This window comes from Sprattus sprattus, assembly GCF_963457725.1.
Source record: "Sprattus sprattus genome assembly, chromosome: 10".
NCBI lineage: Eukaryota > Metazoa > Chordata > Actinopteri > Clupeiformes > Clupeidae > Sprattus > Sprattus sprattus.
The window spans coordinates 33296735-33324087 of NC_137908.1; the positions used below are offsets into that span (position 1 = coordinate 33296735).

At 38.7% G+C, this 27353-nt stretch overlaps 2 pseudogenes across 2 annotated transcripts in view; both read right to left on the bottom strand.

Moving 5' to 3' along the window:
* Nucleotides 1-16723: 16723 nt before the first annotated feature.
* LOC308371688 (protein NLRC3-like) lies at nucleotides 16724-21644 on the bottom strand (annotated as a pseudogene). The gene is made up of 5 exons: nucleotides 21624-21644; nucleotides 20685-20880; nucleotides 18801-20590; nucleotides 17080-17253; nucleotides 16724-16901 (listed from the first exon to the last, which is right to left on the bottom strand). The product of its transcript is annotated as a protein NLRC3-like (transcript).
* Nucleotides 21645-26043: 4399 nt separating this feature from the next.
* LOC308371689 overlaps nucleotides 26044-27353 on the bottom strand; it is a 4411-nt pseudogene continuing 3101 nt past the window's right edge. The window contains exon 3 of the transcript in view: nucleotides 26044-26183. The product of the transcript in view is annotated as an uncharacterized misc_RNA (transcript). The remainder of the gene's footprint in view (nucleotides 26184-27353) is intronic.

Below are 27353 nucleotides of genomic sequence, written 5' to 3' on the forward strand. Positions count from 1 at the left end.
AAAAGTAAGCAAAGTCAAGCAAGCATGTCAAGATATTGCCGTGATTGTTTCTGCAACGGGGCACCCAAAAACGTTGCCGAAAACGCTATAATGACGTCCGGAGACGTGGGACATCCAAGCTGGAAAGTAACACGTTCTCGTGCCTTCACGGGAGGTGGATCTGCCTCGACCCAGGATCTGACGGCAGCAGAGGACATCGCCACGTCTACCCTCACGCCTGCGAGCGTGCAGGGATTTGGGGGCATGGAAATCGGCACCCAAGCCAGTGCACCAGCTGACCAAACCCAAGGTACATAAATAAAGTCCACATACACAGAGATGAGTTTACAAGATTTATAATAATACTGGCATTAAATAAATGCAACAAAGCCATACAATAAATCAAATGTCACGCAGCTTCAATTAACCTGAATCATTTGGGTCAATTGTGTACGCTAGATGTATGCCTAGTTTTTAAATGTCTTGGATACGGATATCACAATGATTTCCTCATGTGGTAAATACTTTATTTTCCTTGTAATTATATATGGCTTGCCAAACAATTGGTGTAAATCTCTCGTGAAGACGACAGAAGTAAAGTGTAGCCTACAGGTCCTATACTGTGCGGGCAAGCACATGCGCCCTTAAAATAGCGTTCTGAATACGCGTTACAGACTTTAGACATTGCGCCTCACATTAGACCAGCTTTTTTTTGGTCAATGGCGCACGGCGCACGGCGTTGTTTTGAAACTGCAAAATACCACTTGCGCCAGAGAAACGCCTTCTCTGTTCCGCCCCCGCCCATGTCGACGCAAGTTCATTTCGAAGCGCGCCTCTGGAGGGAAAATCGCGCTGTGCGCCGGGTGCAAGATAGGAATGATACATGCGATGGTGACAATGTCAATTGCGCTGGGTGCAAGATAGGGCCCGTGGTATCATGGATCCATCACATACCAGCAGATATTAAATGACAACCTAACAGTCCCCCCTAGGAAGCTAAAAATGGGCCCGTGGTTGGACCTTCCAGCAGGACAATGATCCAAAGCACACCTCAAAATCAAAACAAAAATTGTTCACCAACCACAGAATAAAGGTTTTGCCATGGCCATCATAGTCCCCCAACCTTAACCCCATAGAAAATCTGTGGGAAGAGCTGAAGCCGAGTCTACAAGCATTGACCTCAGAATCTGAAGGATCTGGAGAGAACTGTACGTAGGAATGGTCTCAGATCCGTGCCATGTGTTCACCAACCTCATCACGCATTATAGGAGAAGTTTCGGAGCTGTTATCTTGGCAAAGGGAAGCTGCTCAAAACATTTAATTAAGGGGTGCCAATAATTGTGGCACACCTGTTTTGGAGAATAATATTTATTGTAAAAAATATTCATTTCAATAAAAAGGTAAGATTTTTGGAAATATTTTGAGAGAAAGGCCAAGAGAATAAACAGCAAACACATATATCATAGCCTGTTTAGGTCACGTTTACTAAGGGTGCCAATAATTGTGGTGGGCACTGTACTTAAATAGATAGTTTCAGTGCAATTATACTAATTTCTTAAAGAAAAACATATCCTGGAGAAATGTCAAGGCATAGGACAAGACACAGCACTGAAACTACTCTTTCTAAAATAATCAGCGACCTCAGACTAAATTTGGATGCAAATAAGATCTCAATCCTTGTCCTCTTAGACCTAAGCGCAGCGTTTGATACAATTGACCATGACATCCTAATCAATCATCAATCAAAAAGTTGGTTGGGCTTTCTGACTCTGTGTTAAACTGGTTGAGAACATACATCAAAGGGAGAACGTTTTACGTCAGGCATGGAGAGAAACATGACATCTGCTTTGGGGTTGCACAAGGGAGCTTCCTTGGTCCATTATTATTCTCACGATACATGCTGCCACTTGAGAATATCATAAGAGAACACAATGTATGTTTCCATAGTTGATAGGTTGACTCGCAACTGTACATCTCTGCTGAACCAAATGAGGCTGCAACTATAAACTCCATTACTACCTGTTCGTTTGGATAAGCAGTCATTTCTCAAAGTTAAATGAGGACAAAACTGAAATTCTACTAGTTGGCCCTAAAACAAAAAGAGAAATTATGTTTAATAATCTCGGGAAATTAACTCCCTGGATTAAATCTGAAGTTACAAACCTATGTGTTCTCTAAGATTCAGATCTAATCTTCAAGTCCCAAATTAACAAAGTGAGAAAAACATAAACTTTCCACCTTATAAACATAGCTAAAGTACAACCATTTAAAAATCAAAAAGATGCTGAAAAAAGGATTCATGTTCGATTATTGTAATGCACTTCTTACCGACCTCTTGAAAAGAACAACTGAGAGACTTCAGCTCTTTCAAAACTCTCGGCTCGGCTCTTAACCAGAACCAAGAGGAGAGAGCACATTAGTCCAATTTAAGCTGCTCTGCACTGGCTTCCGTTAACATTTAGATTTGATTATGAGGTCCATCTTCTTATATAAGAAGGCCTTAATGGGCTAGGACCAGGTTACATTGCAAATTCCCTTGTCAAATACTTGCCTTCAAGAACACTGCAACCATCTAATGCTGGTTTATTGGAGGTTCCCAGCAACAGCCGTCAGAAAATTGGGGACACAGCATTTGTCAATTACGCCCCAAAGCTATGGAACACACTGCCTATAAATATCAGGGAAGCCACCTCACTAAACATCTCTTTTAAAAAGCTGAAAACATATCTCTTCACCTTAGCCTTTCACCAGATATGACTTTGCACTACCTTACTGCCGCATTTTATGTATATTTCTTTTGTACGTTACTTTGATTTTCATCATGATATAACATGATGTTAAGGGGATAGGTAAACTATATCTCTGCAGAGTTTGATTTTCTATCTAATGCTATGCTTTTTATTTATTCTATTTTCATCTTAAATCTTTATGCACGCTATCCGTGTTTTTATGTTAATGATTTTGATGTTTTATGTTCATTTTTATGTGAATCACTGTGCAGGTAATTTCTTTTTGCACGTAATTTCTTTGCTGTTAAGCACTTTGAGCTGCATTGACAGTCGTTATACAAATAAAGTTTACGATTATTATTATTATTATTATTATTATATTGCTGTTTTGAAGAAAAACATTTCGGCTGTTCACATAAACGTTCTAATACATGGCTGGAGACTACATTTTTACTGGGAAAGAAAAGTGTCTGCATACCTGCACTTGAAGGGGCCGGTCATTTGAGATTCATAGTTAATATGGATATGCCATAGTCAATAATTCAATAGTATTTATACCTAGTATAAATGTTACTCTTATTTGTATCTAACTTGCATGTCAGCATATCCTGGGTGAATATACTTGGTCTTGACCTGGGAGAGAGGTGTGATATTGCTCTCACCTTCCCCCCTCAGGTCCGGACAAAGGGGCCTTGTCCCCATGGCCTATTTGAATAGATGGTAACACCCCTTAATATCAGTGTATTTAACAGACTATCTCACAAGGGATAGAATAAACCTGGATCATGACTGACAAATCTAAGACTGAATCTCATAAAATATGGTATAAAACAAATTACCATCAAACTATAGTGTTTTTGTACTATAGTGTACAGAGGATTTAGCATGGAGCTGTCTTGAGGCATATAGCTGAATTTGATATATAATGTATTTCATTTTATATTACATATTTTATTTCCTATTTTATGTGTACAAGGTGTCATACGTTTTTCTTTTCTTTTGGGATGCAACACTAAACTGTGCAATAATATAGGATACAGCACCTCATAATATATGCATTTTGCAATGCTTCAATTTGTCTGTGTTTTTTAGTTCATTGTGCATTAAGTGATAAAGTACTTTAATGGTAGAGAGCATATGCTTCAGTTCTGGCAGCATGAGTCACTTTTGGGTGAAGTACAAAGTGTTTTGGTGATTGTGGTGCATTTTAAACCAAAGGTTACATGATTTGCTGAGTTTTGTGTGTAAATCCCACGGTGCGAAACATTTTTAAAAAGTGGACATGGTATTGAGACAAGTGTGAAAATGATTTGAAAAAACTGTGATTGTGCATGATAAAGATGGAAAGGGAAAGTAATAATAATAGTTTACTTCTGAATGAATAGTAACTAGGGGTGTAAAAAATAACCGATACGTATCGATATCCGTTTTAAGCGTGTAAGATACGACTACATCGATGCGTGAAGTCCCATATCGGTTTTAAAATGTCAACCGGTCTTTGCCCGATTTAAAAGTTAGGAATCGGTTCACAAGCGTTTGTCCCTCCGTTTTTTTTAAAACACAAAACACTCGCTGGCCTGTTGCATTTTTTTCTCAGTCAGAGCAATGACAGCTTGTCATTGGCCAAAGCCCGCATAGCATGAACCAATCAGGCTGTATTCTCACTATTAACGCCTGAGAGAACCTGGAGAGAATGACAGATTACAACTCTCAACAATGCTATGCTAGCAACACTATTCATTTTCAATGGCCGATGCTATGCTAGCTACTTCAGCCAAGGAAGGTACATCGTTGTTGATTGCGTGTTTCTACAGACATCCTCGGATTTAAATAATTATAAAATAATAAATAGGAGAATATTTGTATCATTAACAATTATGTTTAACATTTATAGTCATGCTTCCGAGACCGAGCCATCATGATGTCCTAACATTTAATATAAGCACTGTATGAACAGTGCAAATGGCAGTGCAGACATCCCAAGTATCCCCGAAGGTCAGGGAGTCTCCCACATATTGATAACGACTCCCTGAGCCCGCAAATTTCTTAAAATCTCTCGGAATCAAGAGCGAGCGAGCAAGACCGTGCACAAGAACTATCTGTGATTTCAGCATTGCCCTTGGTGGTTTAAATTACTGTAATAGACATGTTGAAGTTTCATTTCATGTGCATATTATTCATGCCAGCTAGTTTGCCAGGGCTACATGAAAACAACAAGCTCCTTAGACTTGTTTAAAGTTGCAATGGAATACAAATAAAAGCAGTATACATAAATAGGAAAGTATTATCACCATATAATAAATAGTAAAAGTAATCTACATATTTAAACATAATTAACAAAGAATCGCATAGGACTATAGCCTATAGAATGAAATTATGCTTTTAGGGACCACAGCAATATATGTAGGCCTAGGGGGGGAATACCTCCCTGAAATGATTTTTTTGCAGGTTGGGATGTCTGACTTAGTGTTTTCAATAATTGAACGGCATCGAATCGCATCACATCGAATCAAATCGTATCGTATCGTATCGTATCGTACTGAATCGTTTTTTATCAACATGCATCTTTTCTTGTATCATATCGTGCCCATGTATCGAGATACGAATCGAATCGTTTTTGTCATGAGAGATTTACACCCCTAATAGTAACCCATTACATGTGGAGAGCATGTCAGTTCACTGTCACTGTAAAATTCACTGATAGCAACTCAGTATTTGGTCTTGCAATACTCACTCTAGTTCCTCCAGTTTACAGCTGGGATCCTCCAGGAGGGAAGAAAGATGCTTCACTCCTGAGTCTCCTGCTTTATTCCCACTCAGCTGCAGCACTCTCATGTGTGAGAGGTTTGATCTCAGTGCGGATGCAAGAGAACTGAAGCCTTCCTCTGAAATACTGCAGTGTGACAGGCTGTAGAGACAAAAGGAAATGTTTTTTTTTCTTTTCCTTTTAGACAAAAAAATATGAAATAAAAAAATCACATATTTCTCTGTACAGTTTTGTGAGAAATAGATGTATGACAAAAGACGGATATATACATTTAAAATGTTTTCTTTTATTAAAAAAACAAAAACAATGGTGCTGCAACTCAGCAGTAATCTTTGCTATTCCATATTGGACATTACTACATCTTAAATGATGATCCTTATGTAATGATATGGCTTCGTATCAAATCACCAGGTTATTGCTCTCAGGTTGTGCCTTATGCATACCTTGGGCTACTCAGGAGCAGGTTGCCCGTTCACAAAATCCTTCAAAGATTGAAATTTTAATTAAGATATATACAGCCGTGGAAAAAATGAAGAAACCACTTTAAAAAAATTATCAGTTTTTCTTTTTTTTTTACTATTTATTGGTATGTGTTTGAGTATAATTAACACTTTTGTTTCATTCTATAAATTACTGACAACATTTCTACTGAATTTCATATAAAAATACTGTAATTTAGAGCATTATTAAAAAATTACAGTTGGTCAAACTAACAAAAAAGATGCGGTGTTTCCAGCTATTGATATCTGATCTCTTCCTAAGTTAAAGCATTAGTATTGTGTAGTTTAAGAATGAATATGAACTTGTTTTCTTTGCATTATTCGAGATCTGAAAACAGTCCATTTATTTTGCTATTTTGACCAATTGTCATTTTTCTGCAAATAAATACTCTAAATGACAATATTTTTATTTGAAATTTGGTAGAAATGTTGTAAGTAATTTATAGAATAAAACTAAAATGTTAACTTTACTTTAACTCATACCAATAAATAGTAAAACCAGAGAAACTGATAATTTTTAAGTGGTCTCTTAATTTTTTCCACGGCTGTATATTGAATCTCTATTTAGTATTGGGCTGTATAATGGTATTTATAATGTGCTTAATAATAGTAAAAAAGTAATAATGAAAAAAAAAAATAGTGTTAGCAGTGTGCTTTAAACTAGTATTAATTATATATAAAAGAAACATTATAGGAATTTGGGGAGCGCATTCCACTTAAATAGCTAGAACAGCTAGGGGATGCTACATACACATATGTCATATGTGTGTGTGTTTGTATATGTGTGTACAGTAGGACTGTGTGTGTAACTATGTGTGTGGGTGTGTGTTTAAACATCTGTGTACGTTTGTGTGTGTGGGTGTGTGTGAGTGGGTGTCTTTGTACGTGTGTGTGTAAATATGTGTGTGTATGTATAAGTCTGTGTGTAATAAAAATGGAAAAGGAGAGTGATAAGAAGTTTACTGCTGAATTAATATTATCCCTTTACATGTGAAGAGCATGACTCTAGTTTTTTTTTCTAGAGCATCACTCTAATTTTACATGAATATTTAACATAGTTTTATATACTCACTTCAGTTCCTCCAGTTTAAAATTGGGATCCACCAGAAGAGAAGAAAGATGCTTCACTCCTGAGTCTCCTGCTTTATTCCAACTCAGTTGCAGCACTCTCATGTGTGAGAGGTTTGATCTCAGTGCGGATGCAAGAGAACTGAAGCCTTCCTCTGTAATACTGCAGTGTGACAGGCTGTAGAGACGAAAGGAAATTTTTTTTTTCTTTTCCTTTTAGACAAAAAAATATAAAATAATAAAATCACATATTTCTCTCTGTATATTATTGTGAGAAAAAGATGTATGACAAAAGACGGATATATACATTTAAAATGTTTTCTTTTATTAAAAAAACAAAAACAATGGTGCTGCAACTCAGCAGAAATCTTCTACATTGAGTTGGGAACGGGGTCTCCCACACTGATTAATCTACAGCCGGCTCCTTTCCTCCTTTGTTTCGGGCTTTATAAATGCGGAAAAAAATTACGTTCCGCTCTAAAATCTCAGGGTACCTTGTGTCAGATATACAAGTCCCGTATGAACACCGTTTAACCATGCTCCTCAGACCTCAAAGTTGTCTGACCCTCTTCTCTTAGTAAAGGTTGCTCAGGTAGGATTGGACGCGGGCCGTTCTAGGGAGGAGTTTCGCGAACGGTCAACTGGGGGTTTATTGGAAGCTCATTCTGCACATGCGTTAAATGAGTAAAAATTAAATAACGCATTAATCCTGTAATTTAATCATAACGCGTTAACGCGTTTTTTTTTCACAGCTCTCTCTCTCTATATACAGTCGTATGCAAAAGTTTAGGCACCCCTCTAAGGCTGCATGATAATTTACTCTGTCTTCACCAAAAAAGATCACAGTGTTCAAATATTTATTTTGTAGTTATCACTGAGTGCTGGGGTGTTTTCCAGACAAAGATATTTAGTGTAGCAGTATTTATTGGTGTGAAATTAAATCAAATGTGAAAAATAGGCTGTGCAAAAGTTTGGGCACCCTCATCATTTTGTTGATTTGAATACCTGTACCTACTCAATGCTGATAAAATGCAACACAGAATTTGACTGGTTAGCTCGTCAAGCCTTCAATTCCATAGAAAGGTGCATCCAACCATTAGAAAAGGTATTTAAGGTAGCCAATTGCAAGTTGTGCTTCTCTTTGATTCTCCTCTGAACAGTGGCAACATGGGAGCATCAAAACAGCTATCAAATGATCTGAAAACAAAGATTGTTCAGCAGTTTTGTTTAGAGGGAGGCTACAAAAAGTTATCCTGGAGGTTTCAGCTATCAGTTTCCACTGCAATGAATTTAATTATGAAGTGAAAGGCAACCGGTACAGTTCTTGCTAAGGCTAGAAGTGGCAGGCCAAGAAAAATAACAAAGAGGCAAAGGCGAATAATGGTCAGAATGGTCAAGAATAACCCTCAGACCACCTCCAAAGATCTGCAAGGTCATCTTGCTGCAGATGGTGTCTCTGTGCATTGCTCAACCATTCAGCGCACATTGCACAGAAAACAGCTGTATGGGAGAGTGATGCAGAAGAAGCCTTTTTTCCGCACACACGCCACAAACAAGCTCGCTTGAGGTTTGCCAAACTACATTTGAACAAGCCAGGCTCATTTTGGAACAAAGTGCTGTGGAATGATGAGACAAAGATAGAGATATTTGGTCACAACAAGAGGCGTTACGCATGGAGGCAAATTAATGCAGCATTCCTAGAAAAACACTTGCTGCCCACAGTAAAATTAGGTGGGGGGTCCATCATGCTGTGGGTCTGTGTGGCTAGTACAGGAACTGGAAATCTATTTAAAGTTGATGGTCGCATGGATTCAACTTAGTACCAGCAAATTCTTGACAATAATGTTCAAGAATCTGTAACAAAGCTGAAGTTACGGCGGAGTCGGGTGTTCCAGCAGGACAATAACACGAAACATTGCTCCAAATCCACTAAGCCATTTATGCAGAGGGACAACTACAATGTTCTAGAATGGCCATCCCAGTCCCCAGACTTGAATATAATTGAAAATACATGGGATGTCTTGAAACAGGCTGTCCACGCTAGGCACCCATCAAACCTTACAGAGCTGGAGCTGTATTGTAAGGAAGAATGGTCCAAAATACCTTCATCCAGAATCCAGACAATCATCAGAGGCTATAAAAAGCGTCTAGAGGCTGTTATTATGGCAAAAGGAGGCTCTATTAAATATTATTGTGATTTTTCTGTTGGGGTGCCCAAATTTATGCACCTGTCTAATTCTGTTATTGTACATTTGGCATATTCTCTGTTTATCTAATTAACCTTATTTCACTTCTAAAATATCACTGTGTCCATGTAGTATTATATATGTGACAAAGAAGTTCCTGATCCAAATGCCCAACAATTTATAAATGAAAGTAATAAAGATTATCAGGGGTGCCTAAACTTTTGCATACGACTGTATATATATTAGGGCTGGGCAACGATTACAATTTTCAATCGCAATTAATCGCATGATTTCCCTGATTAATCACGATTAATCGCATTTGTATACGCAAAATCCGACAATGAATTCAAAAGAAATGTACAGTGCACATTAATGTTATCCTGTTCGTTATGAAAAAGAAAAAAAACTGGCCACAAAATCCTGAGCCACAATCATATCATTAAAACAAGCAATTTCTGAGGTAACAGCAGAAACATTTTACTTTCAGGGAGCAGTCTATATTCAGTACCAAATGTCCCTGTTAGAGTGAGAAACCAGAAAACACTTTCAGTGCAGTTTGTCAATTCCTAGAACTTGACACTGTTATTTTAAATGTACTGCCATATGAACTAAAGTGCCATTGCATTTGTTGTGCAAACACTTAACATCAGCATTTGTATCTTGTAGGCCTAGCAGTTACTACTACAGAATTATTACTGGTTTAAACTAAACATGTAATTATTCATATTATTTTATTATATTAGTAATATTCTTATTTTAAAAGTATACATATATCTCATGTTGCCATTCTGTATGCTGAGTATAATGATTTAACATAAATTACATAAATACCTTGTGCATGTGTGTATTCATTGAACCTATCTATTCTGTTTAATGTTATTTTCATATGAAAACACATGGTTATAATTATGATTGTTCATAAGTTAGCAGTGTTATAATTACTTTTCTGACGTTTATAACAAACCAAACCGCTTAAAAATCGGTTGAAAATGTAGCAAGTTATCGTTATTTAAAAGGTACATGTACCACTACCAACACAATGTTACGTGAGCGAGCTGACTGTGGCAAGATGGCCGCCAAGTGCGGACGTTCAACTCCGTTGGCCGGCAACGCGACGAGACATCTGTATATATATATATATCTATGGTTTATCCGTTTCCGGTTTTGCGGCCGACTTTTACAAAAATAAAAGCCTTTAAATAAAATAATAAAACCTGCGATAACGCGCGATAAAATAATTGTCGACGTTAAATAATTGATGAATTAACGCAAGATTAACGCGTTAACTTGCCCAGCCCTAATAAATATATATATATATATATAGCCTTTGGAAAATTGGTTGTATCCTTTGATTGCAATTATTATATTTTGATCTCTATTCCAGCCTTGCCAACTAGAGCGTGGCTCGGACCGGTTTTTTCTGTTCGAGCCCGGCCCTCAACCGACAGAAAAGTGCTCGAATCCGACCCGGCCCGTGATTACTTAACATATTTGTGTCCGCGCCCGATCGAAGCCTGAGACAAGTGCGATGGGCAGCGTAAGCAAGATTATGAAGGTGGGCTCCATATTCAATACATGACGTGATAAATAGCCAGGATAGGGCGATAGAAATAGGCAAAGATTCACAGTAGTAGACACGCACGTTATCCAACAAGAACATTGGTGACGGCGCAACATATTCAGTAACATTGGTGACAACGAACCATATCCATTATAAAACATAGGCCTCCACAATAATAGCGGTACACCATAACAAAGGCACACGCACTCTTACACCAGAATAAACACCCACTAAACTCAACACAGAGGGGGAAGGTTGACTAATAATAAAACAGTAGAAACTCAAGAGTGACCCAGCTCAGAACAGTAGCCCAATTATGCCAACCAAAGCTAAATGCAAAGACAGGCAGCTACTGTAAAATGTCAGCAAGACCAGCAGTCAATTTGAGAACATATTAGTGAGTTGCAACGTTAGAAATAACTTCAGCAGCCCTGTCATAAATTGGGCTACCACCAGCTAAAAAGGTTTGCATAGCCTACGTGAAAAATGCGTTTTGTTTCTTTCGGTTAGCCAGACAGAGACTAATAACTAACAAGTGACAACAGTTAAGAACCTATGTGAAGGACATGATATCAAAATGATGCCACGTCTGACGCATGATTTAAGTAAACCTCTACCCATACCTTGTATTGTTCGACTTCGTAGCGTCTGTGTGCATCTTCTTACTGCTATCCATGATCTTCTTGTTAGCCCATAGGCTAGGCTACTGCGAATGTGTTCCTTTGGCGAATGCCTTGACTACTAAGCGTCGTCATTTTATAATTATATTCTACCTTCAAGAAAACCAAGAAGGCAAACACCATTTTCACTGACAACTGATAATGTTGGATATTATTAAGAAAGCAATGTAGTTCGGCTACCCAGCAAGTTGGCTCGGCTTCCATTCCGTTCTGAATCGGCTGGCGGAGTGGGCATCCAAACTAAGGCTGTCAATGGTAACTTCTGCTCTGTTTGCATTTTGAATACAGCTACGTATAGGCTTACCATTCCCGGCCATAAAAGAACAATCAATGTATTCGTGCATTTTGATCCAGGCAGCAACCACAATGTAAAAAAAATATCTCGAACGAATAATCTCAACATTTTCATTCATGCTTATTCAATTACTTTAAAAAATTTAAAAAAAAAAAAAAATTAAAATTATAATTTTCACGCTGTATGTTTGCATCGAGACCGACCCGAGATGATATTCATTTTTTCTCGAGCCCGGCCCGGCCCGGCGGGTTCCGACCAGGCCCGTCGGGCTTCGGTCGGGTTGCCATGCTCTATTGCCAACACGGGAAGGAGGACGACGAGGGAGTTGTTTCCTTTGCTTTTGGCGCGAAGTAGCCATTTTGTGTGAGGCTCCACTGCTCTCCAGTAGCTAAACAGGCCTGCACCGCTCATTTCACAACTGTTTGGGTACACATCATTAGTGTACAGATACGTTTGTAATTTGTAAATAAGTGTGCTGGCTTAGAGATAATAGGTTTGACTGTTTTTTTGTGTTTGTATGCTAATCGGATGCTAAGTATGTGTATGTGCTAATAGCGCGCTAGGATAAGCAATGCTGGTGTATTGGCTAATAGCATGCTAGGATACGCCATGCTTTGCTTTGCTTATGTGTTGGGTAAATGTTTCTGAGGTGAAGTGACTGGACGCAGTCAAACTAAAATTCGTTTTTGGTGTGTTATATTCTGTGTAGTTGAGTAATATATACATCATCTTTTAATAGTTATTTTCCAAGTAAATGGTTAAATGTAAGACCTTGTGTGCTTGATTTATTTCAGTATATGGGCCATTCTACCGAATTCGTGTAATATGCAGTCCCTCAACAATAAAAACTATTTACAAAGCAATTAGTATTTAGGCATATATATTTACTAAGAAAATGTTATGGTCTATATAAACCCATTTTGAACAAAAAAACAATTTAAATCGCTGGCCAATTTATATATATTGGTTGGACTACATCTTAATCCAATTGCCGGAGAACATGGCGATTTTCACGGGAGTAATATTTGAATGACATTTATTTTAACTCAATGGGCCGCTCATGAACTTTCCACGGCTGCGTGCAGTCTTCAGGCTGCTTCTCGTGAGCTGATTGGCCTGTTGGGACTACATCTCCCGGCCGTCCCGATGGCCACTCCTCTGCACATTGTCATCGTTTTCAGACCTCTAGATTGAAGTCTTCTCACGCTGACGTCCCATTTCAGGTAAGCCGGCAACTATTTTACGCTAAGATTCGCGAAAACCGCACTTTGAAACTCCGTACAAACTTCATTTTTCAATCTTCGGGGTTAAACATGACTTCAAAGTACTATGTTTTATGTATAGTTTTGATACTTATATGCCTTTTACCTTTTTTTTAAGGTGTCATATGCACTTTAAATGAGATAGTGATAAGCTAAATATATACAAAATCATCATTTATAGGGTACTTTCTATTGGGAAGTAGCTGTCCCCAACCCTGACATCTAAATTTCAATGCCTTTAAATAACACTTTTCAATTTGTTTTTGATTTTTTTTCAATTATTTAATTTCAAATATCTTTATGATTGGGTTGAAACAGAACTTGGAATATTTAGATTTATTGTGGGTTTAATTTTAAAATCAATTAACTATACTCAAAAAATCATGTCCCTAGTTTTCATGTCACTACCGAAACACAAGAGTTTTAGTCTATTGGCTGAGCCTGTGTTTTAGCCACGACCCTGCATTTTTGACCATGCAGTGACACTGCATCCCTGTCCCTCATGGTTGAATGGTAAGTAGCTAAATCCCATAGTTTTTATATAAAAGTCGACGTGTAACCTTAAGAATTGTCACTACCGAAACCCATGTTTTCTTCAATTAAGTAAACCTTTTGGGGTTTCATGCAAATCATATGTTTGTATGTGTGTACACCTCTTCAAAGATTTGTTTGCAAACCGTGTGCATGCTAGAATTCTTTATTTATGCTTAAAGTTAGCTAGAATTGTCACTACCGAAACAGTCACTACCGAAACATATGGTAGTGAGTGACCAGATGATTTCGGTAGTGACAAATTGAAATGGTAAGTAGTTCAAACCCATCATTTAAAAAAAATGTGTTGTGTGGACTAAAGGGCGGCCCAGAGCACCTTTTGGAAGATTTTGGGAGAGAAATGAACATCTATCTAACAGTGCAGTCACTACAGAAACAGATACATTGTATAAATTGAACTTAAGAATTTGGAATTTATGGATTTCATTGTGAAAACATATTTGTAAAAATACTCTTCAGAGAAGGGAAGAAAACACAATCTGAACAGGTCAATAATAATACTTTTTTACTATAGTAAATGTGATGTTTCGGTAGTGACCATTTTTGGAAGAGAAAAACATTTCAACACATTCTGAAAATACAATATAAAATTGACTGTTCTTTTACTAGATATGTGTACTTTAGATATGGTACAATATACATACGGACAAAGTTTTGGGAATAAAACATGAAAAAAATCAAAATATTTCCGACGTGACTTTGCACCAATTCGGTAGAATGGCCCATATAACTGGTTTGTTAAAGAAGCATTATGCAACAATTGTACTTCAGAATTATGGTAAGGATAAGCAGTTTTACCTTAAAATAACAGCTTGAAAAAAATGGGGAGCTACAATGACTTTTAATATGGAGAATCGCCACTGTGCCATTGCCATACCAGGGTCCATAGGCATATAACTACTAAATGTAGGATTGCCTGTAGCCGCCCGGCTTTTTACTGTCTACCAAATAGCTTATTTGTCGTCTTGCTTTGTCTTGTGTTGCACTTGCTGGATGTTTGACTGTGTTAGGACAGTTGTTGAGTAACTAGTTTGTCATAATGTCAAAGTCAGCACATTTCAAGAGATTTCGTTAGTTGTAGCCGCTAGCATAGCGTAAGCGATTAGCAATTGATCCAGAATGATACTTAATGTGATTAACAGTGATCCATACATAAGGGAACCTAAGTAGGAGGGCTAAAGATGTGTATATATATACAGCCGCGGAAAAAATTAAGAGACCACTTCAAAATGATCAGTTTCTCTGTTTTTGCTATTTATTGGTATGAGTTAAAGTAAAGTAAACATTTTAGTTTTATTCTATAAATTACTGACAACATTTCTACCAAATTTCAAATAAAAATATTGTCATTTAGAGCATTTATTTGCAGAAAAATGACAATTGGTCAAAATAGCAAAATAAATGGAAAGTTTTCAGATCTCGAATACAAGTTCATATAGATTCTTAAACTACACAATACTATTGTCCAATGACCAATTGTCATTTTTCTGCAAAAAATACTCTAAATGACATTATTTTTATTTGAAATTCAGTAGAAATGTTGTCAGTAGTTTATAGAATGAAACAAAAGTTTAAATTTTACTCAAACACATACCAATAAATAGTAAAAAAAAGAAAAACTGTCTCTTAATTTTTTCCACGGCTGTATATATATATTGAATCACTATTTAGTATTGGGCTATATAATGGTATTTATAATGTGCTTAATAATGGTAAAAAAGTAGCCTGGATCTGGGAGATTCAGTCTGGACTTGAGCTAGTTGGGAGAGATTCAAAGGCAGGCTTTATACGTTGATGGACAGATGACCAACCAAAGCTTGAGTTGATTAGATAGATAGACTATACATCGAACAAAGATGGCGCTGTGTCGGGAGCTAAGTGGGACATATTTTATATGATTTAACACTCTAAGGTCCAAGGCCTTTCAGACTTTTCTAAGTTGACTGACATGCCTTGATGTTTTTGTACATTTTGCTTAACTAAAAACATTGATGCACAAATGGAATATATGATTCTATTCTAGAAGACCTCAGCAATAATATTAGAAAAGGGTTCAATGTTTCCGTGGTTGTTCTTTTTATGTCTCTAAGACGAAAACTCAAAAACAAAAATATCCCGGACGAGGGATATAGACCTTTTAGTGTTAAGCTATCTACACGACTTTTTTATGTCTACATTGACTCGGTTAGTTGTGTATGTGCAACACGAATGTTGCCGAGGATTGTAGGTCTTAACTGAAGCGCTCTAGACAATTATTGATAAGTTATTTCTAACGCGTAGACAAAAACTCCATTGAAACAAATGGTAGCTAGCTATAGCCTTGCTGCTAATAAGTACGTGAGCAGGCATATCTCACAGATATTGACAGCGCATTCATTTTGAAAGAGGAACAGAGAAACGCGATCAAGGCATTGCCGATCAAAAATATGTTTTTGCCGTCCTTCTTACGGGATCTGGTAAAAGTTTTAATGTATCAGATGGTCATACTATGTTGCTCTGATAAGTTGTAGGTATCCAATTGAGCGAAGAGGCATTTTTTTTCCTGGTTCGTTGAAACACACCCCATAATCACAGCCCAATGGCTCAGCATCAGACTCATATTCTGACTAGAATTATGAGTATGACATCGTCAGGCTAGTAAATAAGTAATAATGATAAAAAAACAATAGTGTTAGCAGTGTGCTTTAAACTAGTATTTATTATATATAAAAGAAACATTATAGGAATTCGGGGAGCGCACTCCACTTAAATAGCTAGGACAGCTAGGGGGCGCTACATACATATATATGTCATATGTGTGTGTGTTTGTACGTGTGTGTACAGTAGGAGTGTGTGTGAAACTATGTGAAGGTGTGTGTGTTTAACTGTGTGTGTAACTATGTGTGTGGGTGTGTGTCTGTGTGTGTTTAAACATCTGTGTGCGTGTGTGTGTGTGGTGGTGTGTGTGAGTGGGTGTCTTTGTACGTGTGTGTGTAAATATGTGTGTGTATGTGTAAGTGTGTGTGTAATAAAGATGGAAAAGGAGAGTGATAAGAAGTTTACTGCTGAATTAATATTATCCCTTTACATGTGAAGAGCATGACTAGTTTTTTTTCTAGAGCATCACTCTAGTTTTACATGAATATTTAACATAGTTTGATATACTCACTTCAGTTTCTCCAGTTTAAAATTGGGATCCACCAGAAGAGAAGAAAGATGCTTCACTCCTGAGTCTCCTACTTTATTCCAACTCAGTAGCAGCACTTTCATGTGAGAGGGGTTTGATCTCAATGCGGATGCAAGAGAACTGAAGCCTTCCTCTGTAATACTGCACTCTGACAGGCTGTAGCGTGGAGGAGGAATAACATAATTACACACTTACATTCATGATGGAATTTAAAATAATACTGTTTGTCTGTAATAATGGGGATACTTTTCACTATTTTCAAGTATATTGTATCAAGAAATAAAAAAGTACAAATGATCCCACAGATCTCGGTTGAATAATCAAAATATCTCACTTGAGTGTCTCCAGTGCACAGTTTGGGTTCTCCAGTCCGCTAGAGAGTTCTTTGACCCCAATATCTCCGAAACTGTTGTCACTGAGATCCACATTTTTCATCTTTGAAGATGCTTTGCTGAGGATACATGCCAGTGTTGTACAGCTCCCTTCAGTGAGCCCACAGCTGTTGAGCCTTGAGGGGAAAACAGACACCAGTGACTATAAGCTCAATGAAAAGGACACTGCTGTCTTATAAGTGTTGTGCCTCTGAATCATTACAAAAAATCTGACAAAATGTTTCTTCACATATCTGAAAGTGGGGTTCAATCCCAGATCATCTTTTATGTGTATTCATGAAAATTCTGCTAAGCAAAATGTAAGACCCCGTTTACACTGTGGGAAAACGCAGATATTTTCATGAGGTTTTATCACGGAAAACGATAATTTCTAAAAACTAAAAAAGTGGAGATTTCTGAAAACTCCGTTTTTGTGTTTGCTTGTGTACTGGGTCAAACGGAGTTTTAGTTTCTGAAACGTCACAGTATGCGACTAAAATTGCATCACATCATGTGATGGTCCTATGTTTACAGTTAGTTTGCTTACTGATCATGGATGCTGTTAAAGGTGCATTAAGGATTAATAGCTATTTGCTAAAGGTATGCTAGCAGCTAAAACTAACGAAATCTCTTGAAATGTGCTGACTTTGACATTATGACAAACTAATTACTCAACGACTGTCCTTACACAGTCAAACATCAATCATGTGCAACACAAGACTAAGCAAGACGGCAAATAAGCTACTTACTAGATCGGCAGAAGGTAATCAAAGTCAGGTCGGCGGGCATCGGCAGGCAAAACTACAGAAGGCAGTTATATGCCTATCGACCCTGCTATGCCATTGGCACGGACGCAATTCTCCATATTAAAAGTCATTGTAGCGCCCCAATTTTTTTTTAATCTGTTATTTTAAGGTTAAACTGCTTATCCTAACCCTAATCCTGAAGCATAATTGTTGCATATTGTGCCTTTAAGGTAGTGCTCATTTACGTTAAGGCAAACGCAGGATTGCATTCTTTCAACCCTATAGCCTAACAGAATCTCAACCGTTTTCCAGTTTGTGACTATTGGCTTTAACAATGGTATCCCCCGCACTTCCACCAGTGGACAACGAGTTTTCCATTCCATTTTGTCTACCTATTGTAGTAGCCCAGATTAAATACACTTAAATATCTAGGACTCATAGCCAATGTAATGGATTAGCCTACTTATGCAAACCTACAGGTTTGGCATAGTTATGATGGCGCTTGGGGGCGTATATGCGGGTTCGTGTAAACAGAAACTTTTTTTAAAACGACCTTGTGTGTACGGCGTTATTTTTGAAAACGGAGGGGCAGAAATATTCGTTTCTGAAAATACCCAGCTATGTGTAAATGTGGTCTAAGTCAGTGCACGCTTTCATCAGCTGTATTATGCGAACCTGATGAAATAGCAAAAGAAATTGAATTTATTAATTTAAACCAATTTCGATCAACCTTGTCTCTCAATAGCGAGTTAAACCAATCCCCTGTAGTGAATCAAAAGTGTATTTACATTAAGAGATTTCATATGAATTTGAAGTGTTTCCAGGCAAGGTTTATTATCCGAATGGTTAAATTATGCATTAAAAAGTTGAATGGACACCCAGCTAGAGTCACAACCCCCTCCTATCCTGTGAATACATATTGAATATTGAATACTTACTGAGCCTTCTCAGATTCCTCCACTACTGGCTGCAGTCTTAGAAAACCTTCATCAGATCTGATGTACTTCTTCAAGTCAAACACATCAAGGTTTTGTTCTGATGTCAGCAGGATAGACACTAGAGCTGACCACTGGCCGGGTGATCGTTCAGCTTCAGAAAGTGTCCCAGCACTCAGGAAGCTCTGGACCTCTTCCACTAAGGAGTGATCATTGAGTTCATTCAGACAGTGTAAGAGGTTGATAACACTTTCTGATGAAGGAGCCTCCCTGATCTTTTCCTTAATGTAACTGATTGTTTCTTCATTGTCAATCTTATTTTGTCCTCTCTGCAGTAGGCCACGTAGGAGAGTCTGGTTAGACTCCAGAGAGAGGCCAAGAAGGAAACGGAGGAATAGGTCAAAGCGTCCATCTTCACGCTCCAAAGCTTTGTCCACAGCACACTTGTGTAAGATGATCATGGGTTTCTTCATTGAAGGAGACAAACTTCCTGCCATTTCAGGAGCTTGGTGTCTAGATATAATGTTGTTGCTTTCAATTGCCATCTTCAAAAGGGCATACAAAGCTGCAAAATACTCCTGGACACTTAAATGCACGAAGCAGAACATCTGTCCTTGATTAAGCCATGTATCTTCTCGAAAGATCTGGGTGCAGATGCCAGAGCATACTGCTGCCTCTCTGACATCAATATCACACTCTGTCAGGTCTTCTTCATAAAAAATCAGATTACCCTTCTCTAACTGTTCATAGGCCAACTTTCCAAGATCAAGGATAACCTCCTGGTTCCACTGTGGATCAAGGCACATTTTCAAACTTAAGGCGCCTCTGTTTGGTTTGAAAAATCAGGAAATGGGTATACAACTCTGTCAAAGTCTTTGGAATCTGTTCACCTACTGAAGGGCCAAGCATTAGCCCAAGAACAGTAGCAGCAATCCAGCAGAAAACTGGTATGTGGCACATAATGTGGAGGCTCCTTGATAATTTGATGTGAGAGATGACTCTGCTGGCAAGATTCTGATCACTGATCTTCTTCCTGAAGTACTCCTCCTTCTGTGGGTCATTGAACCCTTGAACCTCTGTGACCCGGTCAACACACTCAGGTGGGATTTGATTGGCTGCTGCTGGTCGAGAGGTTATCCAAAGTAAAGCAGAGGGACACAGGTTACCCTTGATTACATTTGTCAGGAGTACGTCCAATGAGGTGGCCTGTGTCACATCAGTCAAACTTTCATTTTTCTGAAAGTCTAGTTGGAGTCGACATTCATCCAGACCATCAAAGATGAACAACACGTTGTACTTCCCTTGGCCGAGAAAGGTTAACTGCTTTATTTCTGTGAAAAAGTGGTGGAGGAGATCCATCAAAGAGTGCCGTTCTGTTCCCATGAGGTTGAGCTCCCTTAAAAGCATTGGAAATAAGAAGTGGATATCCTGGTTTTCTTTTCCCTCTGCCCAGTCCAGGATGAACTTCTGAACTGAGACAGTTTTACCAATGCCAGCAACTCCTTTTGTGACAACACTTCTAATTGGTTTGACTTGGCCATTTAAGGGTTTAAAGATGTCACTGCATTTGATTGATGTCTCCTGCCCAGCTGGTCTCTTTGATCTTGACTCAATCTGTCTGACTTCATGTTCTGCATTTACTTTTCCACTGCCTCCCTCTGTGATGTAGACATCTGTGTAGATCTTTTCTAGAAGCGCAGAGCTTCCTTGTTTGGGTATTCCTTCAAAAACACTCTGGTACTTGTTCTTAAGATTTCTTTTAAGGGCAGTCTGGTAAACTACATCCAGCTCATCTATTTATAAAATAAAATAAAAATAATTATATATTTTTAATGTTATTGATGCAAAAAATGCAAATAAATAAATACACAAAGGAAGAATTCTTACTTTCTTGCAGTTTGTCAGCGAGATCTTTCAGCTTCATATTCCTAAGGAAGTGCAGTGCCATTTTTAGAGACGCTTCTCTGGCTTCACTATCATCTTCTTCTTTACTCTCAAAGTTTTCTTCGTAATCTGGACTCAGCATCCTCTTAAATCTCTTCAGATCATTCTTCACAAAGGTAATGATGTTCCTCTCTAACACCTAAAGTACAAATATTTGTCACACTTTGCATTGTAATTATGCCATACAACCATAGTACCAGAACATTTACAGGCTGTACTTGTGTTTTCCGTAACCCTAATGGTAGCTCAAAAGCTACCTACAAAACTATTTTGGAACTCATTCATAAACACTGTGCATATCACACACTAACATTTGTATTAAGACCTTATATCAGAAATATAAAAACGTCAAAAAATGTATAATGTAAGAAATTACACTGTATTGACTTAAGGGAAAAATAAGACATCAGTGTTTATGAAGGTGTTATGAAATCTAGTTTAGTTACCTATCAACTAATATGCCAATACTTAATGATATTCAGCATTTAAAATGATCACTACTCTTTTGTAGTGTTCCTACAAAGTTAGAAGACATCTGTAGAAAAATGATGCAGCTTTTCACTCAGTTCACTCTTCATTGGAATTGGTCTAAGCCATGTGGTAGCCATTGGGTTAAGTGTGAGATAAGTCAGGTAGGTGCACTGATTTTTGGCAGAACGATTGCATTTATGCAAGATTGAATTAAACTTCAGCTCATCACACTCAGTCGTCTGCCTCTCATTGAAATAGCAGCTTTAATGTCATTGTAATTCCTGGTAACCTTTCATAATTTCTGTTACCTTCTTACTATGTCAAAATTATTATTTAAAAAAAAATGAAATAAGACTTGAAGAATGTATTAGTCTCAACAGTGGATAATTAACATTTAATGAAACATAATACCTGCACTACATCTTCATACATAAGTACTTCAGAGCTGTTTCCATCGACTTAATTTCCCATTGAGTTTCCATTTACTTTATTTCCCATGATTTATAGTGTTTATCCGAACAGTGTTTAAAGAAATGGTGCTGGAATTTGTAGTTCACTGAAACTTGTTTTTTGAGTGCAGACTATAATTTGCCAGACAAAGCTTTGCTCAGATCGTTTGTAATCCAACAGGGAAATGTTGTATCACATTGTAGTGGAACAAGAAATATGCTTAATTAGTTGGAATAGTAAGTAATTTAGATAAGGCTGGGGTTCAATTGTCTTTTTGTCACGATTGTGGCAGCCATTGCCACTATTTGGCGGCATCTGGTGGCCAAAAGGACCTTTTTACAGACTTATGGCCTGATTTACTAACATTGCGACGGCAGCTTAATCTGCGGTCGCAATATACCGCGCTGTGTTTTTCCGCATTTTCCGTGGTATTTATCAAACGAGATCCGCGCTGCTGGGCACTCTGTGCTTACTCCGCCCTTTAGGGCCTGATTTACTAACATTGCGACCACAGCTTGAACTGCGCCTTTGCCAAAGCCCAATATACCGCATGGTGTTTTTCCGCATTTTCCGTGGTATTTATCAAACCAAATCCGCGCTGGGCAATCATTATTTAGCTCAGGGGTTTTCAACCGGTGGTCCGCGGCCGCCTGGTGGTCCGCGGCGGTATTGCAGGGGGTCTGCGATTTAAAAAAAATAAAAAACATAATTGCTTTGATATTTCAACACATTTCCAGATTACTCTTGAAAATGTATGAGATAAGAAAAATATGTCTAAAATAATATAAAGGTGATTCACGCTGACAGAATGTAGCCTTGCACCTATCCAGTCTATGGTAGCCTGTGCTAAGTTCTGGATAAGTTGCCAGACCGAATTTCCAGAGCTTGCTGCAAAAGCAATGAGGTGTATTTTGCAAACTTTCAAACTACCTGTGTGAGAGAAGTTTTTGAAGAATAAGTATAGGGCAAGAGAATGATATGAGAATGTCGCTGTCTACTATTTCGCCACGAATAGACAGGATGTGTGGACTTCACCATGCCCAGATATTACACTGAAACGTCTCCCCTCTCCCCACACATGCACGAACGAACGCACACACACACGCGCGCGCAGGCACATCAGTGGGCCGCAGATTACTTTCTAGTCAGAATGGTGGTCCCTGGGACAAAACCAGTTGAAAACCCCTGATTTAGCGCACTGTTAAAAGACGGGAGAAATCGCCTGCAAGTTACTGCCACCATGGAGATTCGAGGAAGAGAAAATGAAGGTTCAGCGAAGAGGAGATAGATATATTGGTTCACGTTCGCTCAATCACTGAACCTGATTCAATGTGCGCGCTGTTATATTGTTGTTCTGCCCGCCATCACCTACAGCGAGATGTTTAAAAGAACACGATTATAAAGATTATGCTATTGGTGGCATTAATGCATAAACTGTCTATTATAACAATATAGATGTGTACATGGCGAGATTAATAATTTCTACAAGGGACATGGGTTCATTACAATATATCCCCACTGAAACAAATATATTTAACAAGTAGCCAGGCCTCTCCAAAATCCCCGTTGCTCAATCTTGGATAGATGGCACTATTCCGGAAGATAAAACTGTCATGGACAGATCCAGGGTATTTGGCTACCACGATAGTAATGATCAAGTTGGCATCACATATGACCCGGACATTCATTGAATATGTGTGCTTTCTGTTTCGATAAATGTGTTCATGGATTGAAGGTGGGACTATTTGGATGTGGGTGCAATCAATGGCCCCAATTACGTTCGGAAAGTTTGCAATTTCAAAAAAAGTCCTGTTTGATGTCTCTTATTTCAGCTATGGCAGTGGGGAAATGTATTGACCAGTGCGCTGTAGCAATGCGTCGAGTACCTGGGTGAATATTTGGCTGAGTGAAGGCTGAGATCAACTGCTGATGCTATAACTGTTTGAAATGATCCGGATGCCAATATTTGCAATGTTGTCCGGAGCTTAACAACTGATGGAATGGAATGTGATCGCCGCTTGGAGGGTTCGATGTCGTCTCTGATCTGGTTCAGTAATTGAAGTATTGCGTGGCTGGTTAACCTGTACCGTCTAATGATTTGTGGTTCGCTTCACTGAAAAAGTGTTATACGAGTTGAAAAAAATATTTCTGTGCGCTGTCTATGTCTTCGCCTTGCTCTTATAACTGCTGCCATATCAACGTTTTCAGACTCAATGAACATGCGCTTCCTGGTTAAGACGTGCTTTTATGAGGCGGAGAATTATCCCGCAAATTAGAGACGCACGCTCGCCAGGCAGTTTTAGTAAATACCACACAATACATCGTTAGGCGCACTTAACTTCTCTCCTCCCATATATTTGCGCTACACGCCCACGTTATTTTTACCCTCCCATCTCGTTGCGGCACACACCCACAAAGCGTAAAAATGCGCATCTACTCAAATGCGCCTCCTTTGTAAATACCGTTTTATGTTTACGACCGCTATTTTACGCCTGAAATGGGCGCAATCCTGTTAGTAAATCAGGCCCTTAGTGTTTTCTGTGTCAACAAGTGTCTTTGTTTTCTTTGTTTGCCTCACCTGTTTCCTGTTATGTTCACTCACCTGATTCCCATTGCTTGTTCTCACCTGTTTCCCGTTATGTGCCCTCACCTGTTTCCCGTTATGTGCCCTCACCACTGATCTCAAAAAGAAACTGGATAGCGCATCCCATGGTATCAAAGTGAGGCATCGTGGCAGCCATTTTATGGGGACCACTTACCTGCTTGAGACCAATTATTATGACGGACGAGGAATATTAGATATAAGATATTTAATGAATTTGCATATTAAGCCTTATAGTAATGTCAAGTTTTCATAAACCTTGTTATATAGCTTGTGTTTGCTTGATATATATAAATATTTTCAAATATTGAAGCTTGTTCGTCTATCGTATTTTATTAGTGTTGATGATTAGAACCTGGCCAATTACTATAAGGTTTAATATGCAAATTAATTAAATATCTTATAATATTCATCACCCGTCAAAATCATCGGTCTCAATCAGAAGAGTGGTCCCAATAAAATGGCCGCCACGATTTTTCGTGTGGCCTCACTTTGAAACTGTCAGAAACCATCGCTCTGTTCCGTTGTCCATACCCTCCGTACCTACCATCCTTAGTTTGAGTATGTAGGGTGTTCCGTTTTCCGATTTCCCATTTCCGCGTCGAAAAGAAGTATACCCAAAGGACCCGTATCTGTACTCATAACGGTCAAAACGCTGAGTGTGGAACCAGGGTACACTTTCCACACTCAACGGCCGCCATCTTGTCAAAAATAGCGGAAGAGGCGGACCCAGGCAGAGCTGCTCAGCTCGAAAAAGACGAACGCGGGGCTTGTCGCGATCGTAATTTCCGGTAAGTGCACCACGGAGTATTAGATTTGGAACAGCACTCACCTGCTGAGAATCTGCGTACCTAGTGAGTGTGTACTGTGTACTGCGTATAAGTATAGGTACGGTAGGTACGGTAGGTAGGGAAAATGGAACATAGCGCATGTGATGCTCTATCCAGTATCTTTTTTTATATCAGTGGCCCTCACCTGTTTCCCATTGTGTGCCCTCGTCTGTTTCCCGTTATGTGCCCTCACCTGTTTCCCGTTATGTGCACTCACCTGTTTCCCATTGTGTGCCCTCACCTGTAACTAATTGTGGGCCCTCACCTTTAAATACCTGTCTAGTTTCCCTGCCCTTTATTGGGCTGTTAGATTGTCTTTCGTTGCTAGAAGTGCTCTCAAGCACTGTAGTTTGTGGTGCTCTCAAGCACATTAGTTTTTCTGGCTGATTCACGAATGTTCTACAGAATTCTTTACGGGAACATTCTACAGTCATTGTTAAGGCTTCAAGGAAATTATTATGCAGAGTTTGCCTGATCTGATCTGCTATCTAGACGTTTTTATCAGTAGTGTATTCATTACAAGTATTTTACAAATATCAGACTAATCAACAAGTGGTTCTTTGTCAACCGTGTGACGTCATCGCACCTAGGCTGGTGCGTGCTTGTTTGTAGCGATGATAAAAAGTGTGTACACTCTATAGCAAACAATTTGAATATTTAAAGAAACAAGAAACGTTTATTTTTAAAAGAGGCCAATTACATTTATGCGCTCATGGACACACACACTCAAACAAACACAAGCGCACATGGACACACATTCACTCATGAACAATGACAGTTTTCATTTGATTACTTTGTGTTGAGACATCAACTTATCTATGCTTAGCAATGAACAGTGTTTGTACGGTATGTTGCATGTATGTGACTTTACATTTTGGCCATTACACTAACAAACTGGTATTTCTGTGTGTTTCCTCTGCTGCCTCTGGCCTGGAGACAGACGCTGCCTTTAGAGCAGCAGTAGTGGGCTGGGCTGGGCCGGGCTCTGTTCAGGAGTTTTGGGGGCAAGCTTATGGGCGCTGATATTTATAAGCTTGTCCGGAAGGAATGGTACTTCATGGACACAGAGTGCTTGAAGTACTCCAGTTCCTGTCACAAGAAGGTCACAGGGGATCTTGGCATTGGCCAACATTTGTCCATTATTAAAATGCTCCAGGTCACCCATGGAAATCTTTTCCCTGAACTTTGGCATCCCTTTCCTGTTTGATCTAACCAGTCACTGAGGCACCAGTTTTGTGTGTCAGTAAATGATGAAAAAGGGTGGGACTGCTGTACCAAAACATGACCCTTGCAAAGGAAAGGCTACATTAAAGTGGTCACTACAGACCCTGACATCCCCAGGTCTGTGACCATTGTAATGTCTGTTGACTTGCAAGTATGCACAATTATGTCTTGGACATACCCTGTTATTTTGTTTGCATAGTTGAAGGGGAACATAAGTATATATTAGCATTTTTGTATGCAAAGTTTCACTTAAAACTATTGTCCAGAAATATGTTGTGTAATTGTATGTGGGGTAATTGTAATAGAGCAAAATAGGAATTGAAAAGCAGAAGTTTTCTGCCTGGTTTAGCATGATTCACATTTGCCAGCTTGATGCCAAAACTTTGAGGGGATAAAGTGTTTGAAGGACAGCCTTCCTTTCCAATTCATCATGGACTAGTCAATGTGATGTCAATGGGGTAAAAAATATGATAAAAAGAGTAATTATTGGGGTGGAAAAAGGAAGGGAGTTGAGGGTGTGTTTTTTGAGGGAAGTGGAGTCTGTCCTCCAGCTCCAATCCCTCATCCACTTCATCCAAGGCTGCCAAATTATCTGGCAGCTCCTCATAAGACAAGTTGTCAGATTCAGGCTTGTCATTTTAGTCGGCATCAACATAAGCATATTCAAGATCGACGGTGAAGATGTCCCGAATTTTATCATCAGTGAGCTGACGCCTCCTTTCAAAATTTCTTTTCATGTTTATTTAGTTTTGTGAGTTTACGTTTACGCTACTTGTTTTTCTGCAATAAATGAATGAATGAGATGCCGGTATCGTTGTGTCGTTCTTTTTTTTAACTGTTGCATGTTGTGGATGCGCTGATAGTGCGCAAATATGATTTGTGAGTGACGAGTGATTGTAAAATGAAAAGGTGTCGTTGGCCATGATATTTGACTGAACGTTGTTACTTTGTCATGTACAATTGGACGTGGACCACACAAATATCATAAGACTACATATAGTAAACAAAATGATAGTGACAAGACGATTTTAAGAG